Source organism: Dermacentor silvarum, chromosome 3 (assembly GCF_013339745.2).
Source record: "Dermacentor silvarum isolate Dsil-2018 chromosome 3, BIME_Dsil_1.4, whole genome shotgun sequence".
Classification (NCBI taxonomy): domain Eukaryota; kingdom Metazoa; phylum Arthropoda; class Arachnida; order Ixodida; family Ixodidae; genus Dermacentor; species Dermacentor silvarum.
This window is the reverse complement of record NC_051156.1, coordinates 113,481,864-113,496,406: the sequence shown is the minus strand read 5'-3', so window position 1 is coordinate 113,496,406 and position 14,543 is coordinate 113,481,864. Positions and strand designations below refer to the sequence as shown.

Here is a 14,543-nt window from a genome sequence, read left to right as displayed (position 1 = left end):
ACATATATTGAGTGATTATATTATTACAAAATGTAAGTGGCATAAAGGCAATAACAATAAGAAATGAGCAACTATATGGGCAGCAGGGAATGAATACATCAGAAAATAAATGTTAATGGACACTGAGGCTGCTGGTGAATGAGGTCAGAGATTTCTGTAGTACTTGATCGTTAGTAAGCCGATTCCATTCCGTGACTGTTCTTGGAAAAAATGAATATTTAAAGCAGTTATTACGCTGACGAAAAGGGGTGATTGTAAGATTATGACGTTGTCTTGTAGTGTAACCTGAGGAAAAGGATATTAGTCCGTCAATATTAATCTTGAAATGGCCTTTGATTTAAGTCGAGAAACGCGATTTCTTTCGGATACAGATGTCAAACCAGCCCTATTTAACAGATCAGTTACTGATGTGCGTCCATAGTTATTGTAAACAAAACGAACTGCTTTCTTTTGTATGTTTTCAATTTTATTAATGTTCGTTTTAGTAAATGGATCCCAAATTATCGCCGCATAATCTAATATTGGAAGGACAATCGATTTGTAAGCTTGAAGCCGGACTCTGGGTGTGGAGAGTTTTAGTTATTATTATTATGAGTGACACATCATAAAATCAGAACTTAAAATTTCAACTGCATGAGACAGTGCTAGACAGGGAGAACAAACAACCGTAAATCGTAAACGTGCCCAAGAAAATTACGATATGCGCATATTCGTCATAGACTCACAATAAAATTGTCGAAATAATATGTATGAATATGCCATGCAATGATAAAGAAGGGTTGATATAATCACAAACAATTTACACATCTTAAACCGGACGTTCCAAATACAGGAATATTAATGAATGCTATACCAATAACTAGTCCAGCTGGACTAGTTATTAGCACATATTCATACTGAAACAGCGCGAAGAAGACACGGACAAAATGAGTAAACCGGAAGGAACAGCGCTCGTTCTGTCCAGTTTACTCGCTTCGTCCGTGTCTACTTCGCGCTGTATCTGTATGAACTATACCGAGTAATCAATCTAGGATCCAAATGTATATTCCTAAGTGATGTTTGAAATGGTACAAAGCTGCACAAACACATTTATGCGCTCTTGAGTCTCATTGTCACACTGTGGCAAACGTGGCCTTTCTTTCCGCGGTTCTTACAACAAACGTGTCAATTACGGAGTTTCAACAGGCACCGAAAACAGCACGCGCACCTGCGAGCTTCTCCGACAGCGAGGTGCGCATTATACGATGACAGCTTTTTTTTTCACGCACGAATCAGACAAGGCTAACATGCCTAGTAAATAACGAACGATGCGAACCGAAATCAAATGAGAACTGAAGCAATAACTCTGGTTTGAATTTCACTTTTTGTCATGCCCTGAAGGAAGGACAATGTTGGTTACATGTAGCCGTATACCGATAAAGCATGCCGTTAATTAAGATTAATAATAAATATTGGCCTTGCCACATGCGGCAAGTTGGTGCAGGATACCGTGACGGTTCGCTTACCTCCCGGTATGACGCGTATACAAAGACTCGCACAAGTATCGATGCACGACTTTCCAGATGTTCCCCAAACACTTGTAGTGTAGACACATATGTATTTAATAGCACTGCGTTGTGAATAACAGCATAAGAAAACTTCGAGCCTCAGCTACTTCAACTGAAAGTAAAACAGGAAGCCGCCATGACACCTTTTCTACAGGAAGCAGATGGCGCTTCGAGCAGCAGAAAACCGAAACCGAAACTGTTTTTCACATCAATTTGGAGATTTTCTTTCTTCCATGATTTGCAGCCAGTTCAACACGCAGTCACTGCAGAAGCGTCCATCGTTGGTGAAGCGATCACTGCAGACTGTGCTTTGCGGAGCAGGGGACGATGCCGGCAATCTGACAAGTTCGGACTAGCCGAGCTACGCTGCGTAACAGCCGAACAGCGACGAGTTAAACAAGACGAAGGGGGCGACGTGCGAAACTAAATTCTCTCTTTATTGCTCGCTTTAAGTACATTAGGCACATGATGGCAGCAGGCAGTTGCTTCGTGTCATCCGCCCGAGGAGGCATGCACTTCACCAAAATAAAGACGTGTCGCTATACGATCTCGGCCTCAATGCAGCACACATAAATACAGAGCCTATACCTCTAATAGTTTTTGGGAAGAAAAAAAGAATGGGAAGGGGGGTGGTGGGGGGTGGACTAAGTTAACATTAAAATCAAAGCACATTCAACAAGCTTGAATCACTTGTATAGCAGCTAGAATAATATTGTTGCATGGTGAAAGCACATTCAACAAGCTTGAATCACTTGTATAGCAGCTAGAATAATATTGTTGCATGGCGCTGGATAATGATACTTAATTAACACTGATAAAAACATATTACTTCGCATGACGTGTTTAAAATTACGGGGTTTTACGTGCCAAAACCAGTTCAGATTATGAGGCACGCCGTAGTGGAGGACTCCGGAAATTTGGACCACCTGGGGTTCTTTAACGTGCACCTAAATCTAAGTACACGGGTGTTTTCACATTTCGCATGATGTGAAACCAATCAATGCTACTTTATTCTAAGTGGTTCATTATGAGAAAGGAAGGTTGGCGCTATCTTCTGCAGCCCTTGAGGGAGCACGAATCAGCGCAACTACTTTATACCTATTACTTAGATTCACCACCGCTTCTTAGAGAAAGCAATTAGAAATATCCAGAGAAAAGCTGCTAGATTCATACTCAACCAATTTTCAACTTCTCATCCCCCGCACCTAAATAAGAGCAATTGTAACGACATCAAACTGTTCAAGCTTACAATAAAGGAAAATAGACTTCAATTCCTTAAGTTATACTTCATACCAATTCAATTTATTGCTCGACCCATCTTCATATTAACCAGACCCACTCGTCGCCGTTGGCAGGATGCTATAACACCGTACTTTGCATGAACCAGCACATATTTTCTTTCTCCATACTATAACAGAATGGAATCGTGTAATCAGGTTACAATCTTGTATTAATAAATGTCTGTTTTTCATTGCTGTATTATCCTTCACTGTCACGCTTGTTGCATGTATTTGTAGCCCTCCCTGCCAGAACCATGTGTCTGCAGAATTCATACAAATTAAATAAACACATACAAGCAAGAGAGAAGTTCACAGGAAGGTGGAGGCTTGAAGTGATTAACTGTGGTCGAACTAGAATGTCACGTACTGGAGCCAATTAATGTTTCAACAAGGGAATTTGTCTCGATCACGTCTGCCCTGAAACAGACAAGTCCCCTTGTCGATATGTTGCCTCCAGCAACAAGTATGCTGACAGAGGTGGCCTGGACTGAGGTTGCCTGCTTATTAATCCACTGAGCAATAATATAAAGTTTTATCTCTCGCTCTCTCTCCAGCAACATTAATGTTTGTTTGACAACAGTTAATCACTTAACACATATATGAATACAAAATAGTGGCCAGAGCGAGGTAATGTTTCAATGTGCAATTACAGCTATTGAGTTAGTTGTGCCTTTCAGGCATAAACTCTACTGGGAGCAGCTCTAAATTTCTGAACCCTACGAGCAAGAACCACTAGCTTTAAAAAAGAAAATCTTAGTTTGTTCCGATGCGACAACCGTAACCAATAGCCAGTTTTCCTTTTTTTGTTGTGCGTATGTCAAAAAGGTTTCATTTCAGCAAGCTGCTTCATAATAACTGTAATGTATGGCCGAAATTTACAAACCGAAATAAGGCAACATGACTGAGTATAGCAACAGGTCATAGATAAGAAAGGCACACACAAAGATTCTTATGTAAATCTAACTGCCAACCTAAGAAGCAATTGCTTGCTTACAGCCTGACAGTATGCACCGGGCACAGACAAGTACCCCCCCCCCCTCCGATTAAAAAATAAATAAAAAATAACAACATGTAAAGAATGCAGCAATAGCAGTAAAGGAACATAAACTTATAACCAGGCTCAAAAAAAGGTGCTCATAAAATCTCAAGGATAAAAAATAAATAAAATCCAGGTGCAGTCATCCACAACCAACACAGGGGTGCTTGTCAATCTGATAGCGCAGGTCATTGTCTTGATCAAAAATGACATAGTGCTTGTCAAAGGTATTGCTCCTGCTTGTCTCTGAGTGAAATTAAAGGAGTGTGCATGTTAAAGAACCCCAAATTGTCAAAATTAATCCACAGTCCTCCACTGTGACATGCCTCATAATCAGGTCATGGATCTGACATGTAAGACCAGGCAACTATTTTAATTGGAGGAGTGCTGACGGAAGTGTCATGGTGGTTTTACTTCCATTAACACTCGTGACAGCTGGTGCTAGCAGTTCGGAGTGATGAAATTGGTGCTATGAAATTGAACTTTTCATTTGTGCTGTCGTATGTGTTCAGACAAATTTCTTGCTGAAAGCAATTTAATTGAACCTTTTTACTCTCTTGTCGATTCATTAAAACATCTTTTGGTCTGTCCAATATATACTTTACCACAAGACAAATGTGTCTGGTAAATTACGCCTAAAACTAGAATGTTAACGTTGTTCTATGTGCTTTTTTGCAAGGCTTTTTGCTCAAACGTGCCATTCACCAGGAAGCACATAGACAAGGCCTTGCTCGGGGCTGAAGCTACAACCCTGACACCAGCCCTCGTCGCAATTCTTAAAATTGTGAGTGAGCCCATGCACGTAAGGCACGACTGCAACCTTTAATACATATGCACTTGCATAAGGATTAAGTACATTAACCTTTCCTCATTCAATGATTCAGGTAGGAATGAATGTTTTGCAAGAATTTTAATTGAATTGAGTTTATTCTGCAACAACAACAAGCTAGGTTGCGTGGTTGTATACCCAACACTGAGAAAAATAAACAATAAAACTATTTTCAGGAACATGGGTGTTGGCAATCCTTATCACATAATTTGATTTTGTGATGCAGATAAACATGGATCTTGAAATTTCACAAATGTCCATGGGTCCCATTACGCTGAGGTTAGGCCCCTGCACTCTAATTTCGGAGCCTGCTGCTTAATGCATATAACGTACCTTGGGTAGCAGTAGCACAAAAATGGTATTCATAAAATATATATACTTTTTTAATGGGGTTTTACATGCCAAAATCACCATCTGATTATGAGGCACGCCTGCTACTTTATGAACCAGACATTGCGGCAATAATGGAAACCTGGCTTTCACCAGCTGTACTCGACCAGGAATTCGCTGCCCCTAACTACGCTGTCATCTGAAAAGACAGACCATCTCGTGGCGGAGGCGTGGCGTTAATTCGACGTTCCATTTCATATACACTGCTGCCTCATGTCCCGAACACAGAGGCAGTTTTCTGCAAAATAATGTGCAATGGTACAAGCATAGTGGCGGGTTGCTTATATCGTAGCCCATCCTCTGGTCCCGAAGGCATAGTTTCCACCCACGATTTTCATCAGCAACATGTCCGTAGCTCTGCAGTTATACTAATGGGTGATTTTAAGCTTGCTGATATAAACTGGAGTAGCATGCACCACACCTCACAGGGTTCAGAGGCTTTGTTCGATTTAATGCTAAATTTCAACCTCCATCGAGTTGTTTCGTGCCCAACGCGTGTTCAAGGAACAGCCACCAGTATATTAGATCTAACACTTATTAGTAGTCACCTTAGCCTTATCAACGCTCAAGTTGATGTTGTAGAAGGTATTTCGGACCACAGAGTGCCCATTTGCGGATTAACACTCGATCACAGCTTACACTTTCAATCAATAGTAACACATGTTCCGAACTTCAGTAAAGCAGATGACGCCAGCGTACTAACTTGTTTAGCTCATGAATCTTATGAGTTCATGGAATTGAACTGTGATCCTGTCACAACTGTAAATGACCTCTGGCTACGATTCAAGCACATTGTTTATTACTGCATGAATTACTTTATTCCACTACGGCTTACACGGCCCCAAAGAAATAACCCTTGGATAACAAGAGAAATTGTACATGCAAAACGAAAAGTTAAGCGACTACAGAAAGCGGTAAAGAAAACGTGCTGCAGTGCGAATGTATCAAAACTAAAAACAGCCATTTCAAACTTCAAGATCAAAACAAAACAAGCAAAAGAAGATTACTTCAAAGTGACACTACCGTCATACATTACTGGTAACCCGCAGAGGGTCTGGAAGCATTTCCGCCCTAGAAACACAGGCAGTCCTGAACTAACATTAGAACAGAAAAGGGCAAAGTCCAATATATACAACAACTTTTGCCACTCTGTCTTCACAAAAGATAACGGAAAAATTCCGAAGCTTTTACTTCTTTTACTTTACCCCCCCCCCCCCCTTCCGATATCACGGGTATCAACCCAATAGATGTAAGTGACGAAGGAATATTTAGTCTTTTGCTCGAACTAGACCCAAAAAAATCTTCGGGACCAGACAACTTCCCCAATCCCTTTCTTAAACGATATGTGCAATGGTGCAGTAAATACCTTGGTTTGGTTTTCCGCAAATCTCTCGCCGTATCAGAACTTCCAGAAGATTGGAGAAAAGCTAAAATAACACCGATTCCCAAAGCAGGAAATAGCGGTGACCCTTCTAACGTCAGACCAATATCATTAACCAGCACGTCGTGCAAAATATTTGAACATATAATCTTAAACATTTAGCCGTTTCCTTGGAGACGAACGGCATTTTGTCATCTTGCCAGTACGGGTTCCGTAGCAGATTATCAACTATAACGCAACTAACAGAGGTTGTTCATGATTTAGCACTGTCTATTAACAACTGCGCGCAAACAGATATTATACTACTAGACTTTTCTAAGGCCTCTGATTCCGTATGTCACAACAAATTAATTGCCAAGCTCCGAAATATCATTGGAGATGGATTATTAACACGTTGGATTTAAGACTTTTTAACTGACCATTCCCAATATGTTCTGTTGGAGCAAGTACCATCAGAAACCCTGCCTGTCATGTCCGGAGTACCACAAGGCTTCGTTCTGGGGCCTTTGTTATTTCTTATTTTTATTAATGGTATCACAGACAATATATCTTGCAACATTAGGCTCTTCGCTGACGACTGCATTATTTACAAAGAAATTAACAGTCATTCAGATCACCTTGCACTAACTGATTCCTTCAACCATCTCTCCAACTGGTGCGACATGTGGCAAATGTCGATGAACCCCTCAAAAACAGTAAACATGACGATAACCCGAAAGAAAGAAGCTATCAAATACGAATATCAAGTGAATGAACAAAATAATTTAGGTGTCACCCTTGCTTCAAACCTAAGATGGGATGTGCATATTTCTAATATTACTTCAGTTGCTCTGCGCAAGCTGTTTTATCTTCGCAGATGCCTCCGGCTGGCCCCTCAATCTACCAATCTTCTAGCCTATACTACCTATGTTAGACCGGTATTAGAATACGCTAACACAGTATGGTTTCCTTATACAGTCACTAGCATAAAAAACTAGAAAATGTACAGAGGAAGGCTGCAAGCTTCATCTGCAACAAATATAAGCGCACTGATTCTCCCACAAATATGTTAACAAGCTCTGGCCTCCAAACACTGGCGATTAGAGCAAAACAAGGGTGCCTGAAATTTATTTTTCAGCTACTTCACAACTATTACAAAATTGACACATCATTATACATTCGTCCATCAGAATCCTGCGTAACCCGGCACAAACATTCACACACACTGACAGTACTCTTACCACAATGACACTTTCAAGCACTCTTTTTTTCCACTTGCTATCAGGGAATGGAATTGTTTAGATCCCTTGGTTACTAATGCGAACTCATTATCGGACTTTGCCTCAAAAATAGCAAGTATCATCTGTTAATGCAGTAGCGCTCTCCGCCCCAGAGGCATTTCACCATCATTTGAAGAATATTAGTGGCCAAGTGCTCACTACAGAGGTTTTCAGGTTTGCTGTTATTTGCCTGTGTACCATTCCATTTCATGTATAATTTCTGTTATCTGTTGCTGTTGGTTACTTTGTGTTATCTGAGGATAAAAATGTGTGCTTTGTATATTATTGCTATTATAAGTGTGTATAAGTTATATGTGGTACAAGTGTGTTGTCCATAGAAGTTCAGCTCGGTATTAATTCCTAATTATCATTATTCAAACTTATTTGGATACCTTTTAATCTTATACTTTTGTGATGACTGTCACTGCATTGGATTTCTGTTTGTTTTGCCGTGTGGTGCTGATGTATTATTCTACCTGCATGTACAATCTGTACGCCCACCTGCTATGGTCTCGGAAGAGACTGGCAGTATTGAAAATAAATTTGGACCACAGGGGGTTCTTTAATGTGCACCTAAATCTAAGTACACAGGTGTTTTCTGCATTTCGCCCCCATTGAAATGCAGCCACCATGGTCGGGATTTGATCCCGCTACCTCGTGCTTAGCAGCTCAACACCATAACCACTGAGCAACCACGGCAGATTTCGTATAGCCTGTGGCCATATTTCACACCATTATGAGTTTGAATTAAAATGTCTGAAGAACCGCATGCCGCTTACAACACATTTGAGTTTTCGGCAGTTTATGAGAAAACCGTTCGATTCATTGCAAAGACTATAGAGTGGAAATTCTTACAATTTTTCCTTGACTCGTGTCGTTCAGATGCATGTAATATAGTTTTTACTTCATTAAAATAAGTTCAGACCGGAAACAGTTACCGCACACAGCCTCATATTTGTGGCTGACAAGGTATTGCATGAAAAAACATTCAGAAAGTCACTACAGCATCTGGATAATGCTCCCAAATATATTCAAGCACTGAGCAATGTGCATAGTATGGTTAGTCAGTGCTGAAACCAACCCAAACCTAAGCACCTCCAAATGCCCAACCACAAGCTCGTGCAGGTTAACCAATTCTACACTTCGTAGCCACTCAGCCATTGCAGGGGCCTCAGGCTTGAGCAGGACAACATGTAGCTTGCTAATTCATGCCTGTGCCTTCCTGAGAATACAATCGTCCAGTAGTTCATGTAGTGGAAAGCTAAGGCAAAGGTCGGTTCAAGTACTGAAATACATGATAAACTCAGTAGCATTTGGGAAGCTATTGGCTTCATGAATGAGCATTTTGCGCTATTCAAGGCAGATGTTGAAGCTTTTTTGTTTTAGGAAATGGCTGCTGCTAAAGTTGAAATTGCACAGTGTCGTAGAGAGAATGAGGAATTGCAGAAAGATTTTAAAAAAAGGTAGGAAGGAGGTTATGCAGCTAAAGCAATACAGCAGAACCATTAACAGTGTGGTTCCAAAGCTTGCACTGACTCACAGGGAGAACTTGAGGGTGACTGTTGCAATCATTGCCATCTCCACAGGTACTAACGTTACAGCTAATGACATAACCATCACACATCGTGGACCATAAAGGGATAAAAACAAACACGATTTGTCATGTAAACACATAATTGATGTGCGGGCAGACGTGAATGGCATGAATTGTGAATTCAGGGTTCGTACAGGTTTACAAGTAAAAAATTCAAGGATATTCCAGGACTTTCCAGGACCTGTCACAGGTTTTCAAGGACTCAAAGCAGCATCCAAAGTAGGATTTCTTTACTCTAACATTTCCAAAAATGACTATTTTTATTGCACTTACAATAAATAAATGTATATCACAATTATAATAAAAATGTCTAGCCTTGATAACTTCTCAAGATCACAACACAAAATGAACGCTTACAACAGCGGCTGAGATTTCTCCAGTATAGGGTGGGTAAAGTTCACCAAAAATATTCAAACCAAAGAGAAATAAATGTATATCCCAATGATCTTAACGTCTAGCCTTGATCACTTTGCAAGTTCACAATACCAAAAAAAAGTTCACAAAAATGCACCCAACAGCTACTCTGACTTCTCCAGTATTAACTGGGCAAGTTTACTGAACATTTCCAAACCATTCGGTGTAATCTTGCTACACATCCATTATATTATAACAAATAGATGTATATTGCAATTTTGCAAAGCATGCCTTGTCTTGATTATTTCTCAAGTCCGCAATATTAAAAGTTAACACAACGAACACTCACAACAGCTGCTCAGGCTTCTGCAGTATTAGCTGGGTTGGTTCATCAAACATTTCCAAAACATTCAGCATACCGTATTTTTCGGTGTATAAGACGCATTTTTCTTTTTCTTAATTTTCCGTCGGTGCGTCTTATAGAACGGTGCGACCTATGTACGTTTTTTTTAACTGCCGTCATAATCGAATCCGATGATAATTATGGCCACGCGAAGAGGGGCAGTTGACTGAATTGCTACGGGTTCTGTGCGCGCTATCGGGTTCTCGTGATCAAGTTCCAAAACGCCGTGCGAGAAGGATGGAGCAGCAACGCAAGCGGCGGTAGGCCGACCGTGAGTCGATCGACCCCGAAGTCGTCGCATCTGCACATAGCTGTCAAGATACGGCGCACGCCGCTGCGCAAACTACGCATTTGCTACGAGAGTACAGGCAGCCCCCCCTCCCTCCCGGGCTGCCTTCCCGCTTTCCTCCCTTGCGCGCGAGTTGGCTCACCGTCGCATGCTTTCACTCGCACATACAGCATATGGCGCGCAGGGACGATGTTATCGCCCTTGGACTTTACACGAAACATCGCGGCAACCACAATAGCAGAAATGCGCCTGGAGTGGAAATATATGGCACCCATACGCTTGCGCGTGATCCGCATTCCCGGAGCGTAACGTCACTAACTTGTTTAAATCGCTTACCGAAAGAACAGGTGCATCTTATACACCGATGCGACTTGTATACTTTTTTTTTCGGGAAAACTGCCGTTTTGAGGGGGGTGCGTCCTACACAAAGGTGCGACTTATTGACCGGAAAATACAGTTATGTTATTGCAAAGGCACTGAGCATCAGTTGTAAAGTTTCTGCACTATTGCTCTCTTTAGCTTCACTAGCTTCACTTCGCGCGCAAGAATGAAAGTGGGAAGGCAAGCCGACGGGCGAAGAGTGAAACGAACGATAGGGTGAGGAAAGCAGTGTAAACACTGCCAGCTGAGCCAGCAGCGTTGCGCGGCACGGGTCTCTCGCTCCATTCGCAGTTTGACGCGGCGAAGCCTTTCATTTTTTCTTGTGCAGTTCTGCAATACGGAACCACGTGTGCTCGCGCCGGCGTATTGTTTCTGAAATGGGGAGTTTGTCAGATCGACGCCGATCTACCACAAAAAGGAGGTCCCAATGTTGATATCAGACTGCACTGCTCATGAAATTCAAGGATTTTCAAGGAAGGAAAAAATTCCAGGACTTTGAAGGGCCTTGAAAACACACTTTTCAATTTCAATGGTTTTCAAGGATTTCAAGGATCTGTACGCACCCTGTGTGATATTTTGGTGCGGTGAGGGACAGGTCGCACTAGCCACTGTGACCACTGGTCACTATGAGTCAATCTTTAGCCACCAGTCGCATTCGATCATGTGACCTCTGTCAATCGCCAGTGTCAATTCGGTCTTTCACACAATATGCCATATCGCACTCCTACGGCTGCCTGAATTATTTCAAAAATTAAATTATGAGGTTTAAGATTCTGAAACTGCACAGGTTATGAAAGATGAAGTAGTGGAGGACTCCGGATTCAGCGAAGCATTCAGATTTCAAGCACTCAGCAAACAATTGAGAACCACAATGCAGGCACCACTTTGACACGCATGACTCTCACCTAATATGGCATCCCCATCACGTACAAACTGCACTGCATTATATTAGATGGCAGCTGCGTTGGCTACAGAAAGCGGACAACACAGTGCTTGTGTCCTGCTAGGGACCAGGAGCTAATTTTAATAGAAGAAATGACTTCAAAATTTTTGCACTAAGTACCAAAAACACGGCATTTCAGTTATAAGCATCTGAATCACGTGTCATGTAGGCCAGCTCGAAAAACATCAAAAAAGGATTTTTCCGAGTACGATCCAGATATAGAGACAACCAACATTTCTTTCTAGGAAATGCCTATTGAAGCAATGGCTCCTAAGAAAGCCTGTGCCACTATCTACATAATCAAGAAACAGCAATGAAGAAAACTCAACGAAAAGATCGCATCAAACTAACTCAGAGCTTCCAAAATTGACCAACACTGCCAGGCCTGGCTTCAGGAAAATGTCTTGCAGAATCTGAATGGAGCTTTCATAAATGCCATTCTGATTCTGCCATTCTTCTGACTACTACTATGGTTTTCAGGAAAATAAGCCATCCTGGCAGCTCAAGAGGTCAGGACGTCATTGTAGCACAGTTTCAAGCTAGTATGCAGTCTTTCACTTACGCTGTCTGACAACAATTCAGGTCATCTGACAGCGAACATTTTCCACCATAGGACATATTAGCAACCACAGTATTTGGTGAGGCCTTAAAACAGACTAAGAAGTGTGGAAAAACGTTGGAGGCGGAAGCAGTTCTTTTAATCAAGTATTTAACAGAGCTTTCAACTTTACATGGCATGCATGTTATGTACTTCTCTGACTTCCGATACAGAAGTCAGATCAACATGACACAGTGGCATGATGAGACAAGTGGACAGCACAATGGTTTTAAAGCATTCTTTCATGCTGAGTACTATGTCATAAATTCGGTATTGGCAAGAAGCAACCCAGTCAACAAGATCAACAATGGACATAAAATGCCGAACTAAGTGGCAATAGTATGAGACAAGACCTATCAAGCTGTGAAGTCTTTGAGGCATGTGTGCACTATGGAACTTGGCAACTGTGTGAACTTTCGACGCACAAAAAATGTAGCCATTGGAAACAACTCGTGAAGTATGATCAGTTGTATGTCACCAAAATGAAATTTCATCACAAAGGGTTAGAGGCCTTCCCACACAAAAAAAGAAAAACTAAAAGCTAATTCCCTTATATGATATGCTCAAGATTCAATACCCTGCGATTAAATTGTTTATGGCACACCTACAAAGACATCGGGATGTACACCTAGGCAAGAGAGACTTAATGCTAGTGACTGGCACAGCAAAGGCGGAAGCACAGGAAATAGCAATGGCAGGCTCTCACATGAACAAAAAAGCTAAACAAAAGAAAAAAAAAGATTGGTGCTGTGACAAAGGATGAAAAAGGAAAAAAAAAACACTGAGAAAAAAATGATGGAGACACCATCACGCATCATGCATGCCAGGCAAGAGATTTCTGCAACTGTTTGCACAGGCCTTGACACTGTGTGTCAAAATATGCTCCACAAGTGGACGACTTGGCAGTTGTTCTAGCCTTGTGAGCAGCAAGAGCAAGGTGTTTCATAAAAACAGTTGAATTCGCAGTGTGTCGGTAATTTCGAGGTGGAATGTACCATTAAATGTGATGGAGTACAAACTCTGATACCCATGCATTCAGTCAGATCTTCCAGATTCAGAAGAGACTAAAACACCAGAGGAAAACTTGTAAAACTACAAAATGGCAACTTTATTTGGTAAATGAAAGGTTGTTTCCAGTAGAGAAGCACCCGCATCGACAGAAGCTGTAAGCTGCAGTAAACGTTATACTTAAGCAAGTGAGTGCACTGACGTTACCCAAATAATAAACACGATTTCACTACACAGATGAAGGCAGTCATACCTCATCTCAAAACATTGTTCTCACCTTCTGCTCTCCTATTCGCCAGATAAGCGCTGCGTATTAAGACATACTCACAATCTTTAGTGCAATGCCTTTGTCACTGCTAACCACAAGTTAAGCACTATACAATCAGGTGTAATATCAGCATTAGACTGTACTTTTCAGCTCCTACTTTGTGACTGATGAGCCGGCTGTGTTTCCACGAGGCCGGATCCAGCTCCACAGGGTCACCACAGGACTGCAGGAGCATGGACACCTGCATAAATAAAGTTCTCTATTTTTCACACACTGCAAGTAAGTGCCCAGAGTCTTTATCGATCTTTTAACTCACGGACACAGGCGTACGTTATCATTTTCATTCAATAAAGAGGTGTAAAGATCGACGAAAAGCTCTTGAACGTGTATGTGTTTTCCATCCGCAGTCACTGACAAGAAGCTAGGCTCGAGCGCTGCATAATGCCCGGTTCCCTACTATCAGCTTCGCCGCAACGCATGCGTGCTACGCGGTCAAGCATACGCAATGTACTGCGGTGAAGCATGCCGAGTGTAAATGGACCATTGTCACGGGACATAGTGTGATACTCGCGGCGCTCGCCGTCACCTCTCCTGTCACAGTACAAACACAGAGACGCCTAATGAATGGGCTGGCATGCCTTCAGAGATATTTCGGACGTGGTTGTGGTGATTTGAGCACTTGTTTCGCCCACCTAGCACGCCGGGCCGGATACAATGATCGTAACGGCCCGGGAATTGGGTACAATACGCGTTCCTTAATTATATACAAGATCCTCAGAATAACTACGAATCTGTACCACGTGGTTGATGAGTGTTTCTGTACAGCTTTCACAATGGTCCTATGTACGGCTATGAAATATTGCATGACGACGTTGACTTTTCTTACTTTAACATACAGGATACGATGTGTTTTAATTCATCGAAGCCTTTTCGTAAACATCGGCGCGGCGTAATGCTTTGTCAGTGTTGCTGTACGTCACAAT

General features: G+C 41.7%; 1 long non-coding RNA gene across 1 annotated transcript; it reads right to left on the bottom strand.

The window, feature by feature from the left end:
* Positions 1-1,963: 1,963 nt before the first annotated feature.
* On the bottom strand, positions 1,964-14,105 carry LOC125943948 (uncharacterized). The gene is made up of 2 exons (XR_007466014.1): positions 13,718-14,105; positions 1,964-2,062 (listed from the first exon to the last, which is right to left on the bottom strand). It is a non-coding gene; the product is annotated as an uncharacterized LOC125943948 (long non-coding RNA).
* Between the last annotated feature and the right edge of the window lie 438 nt (positions 14,106-14,543).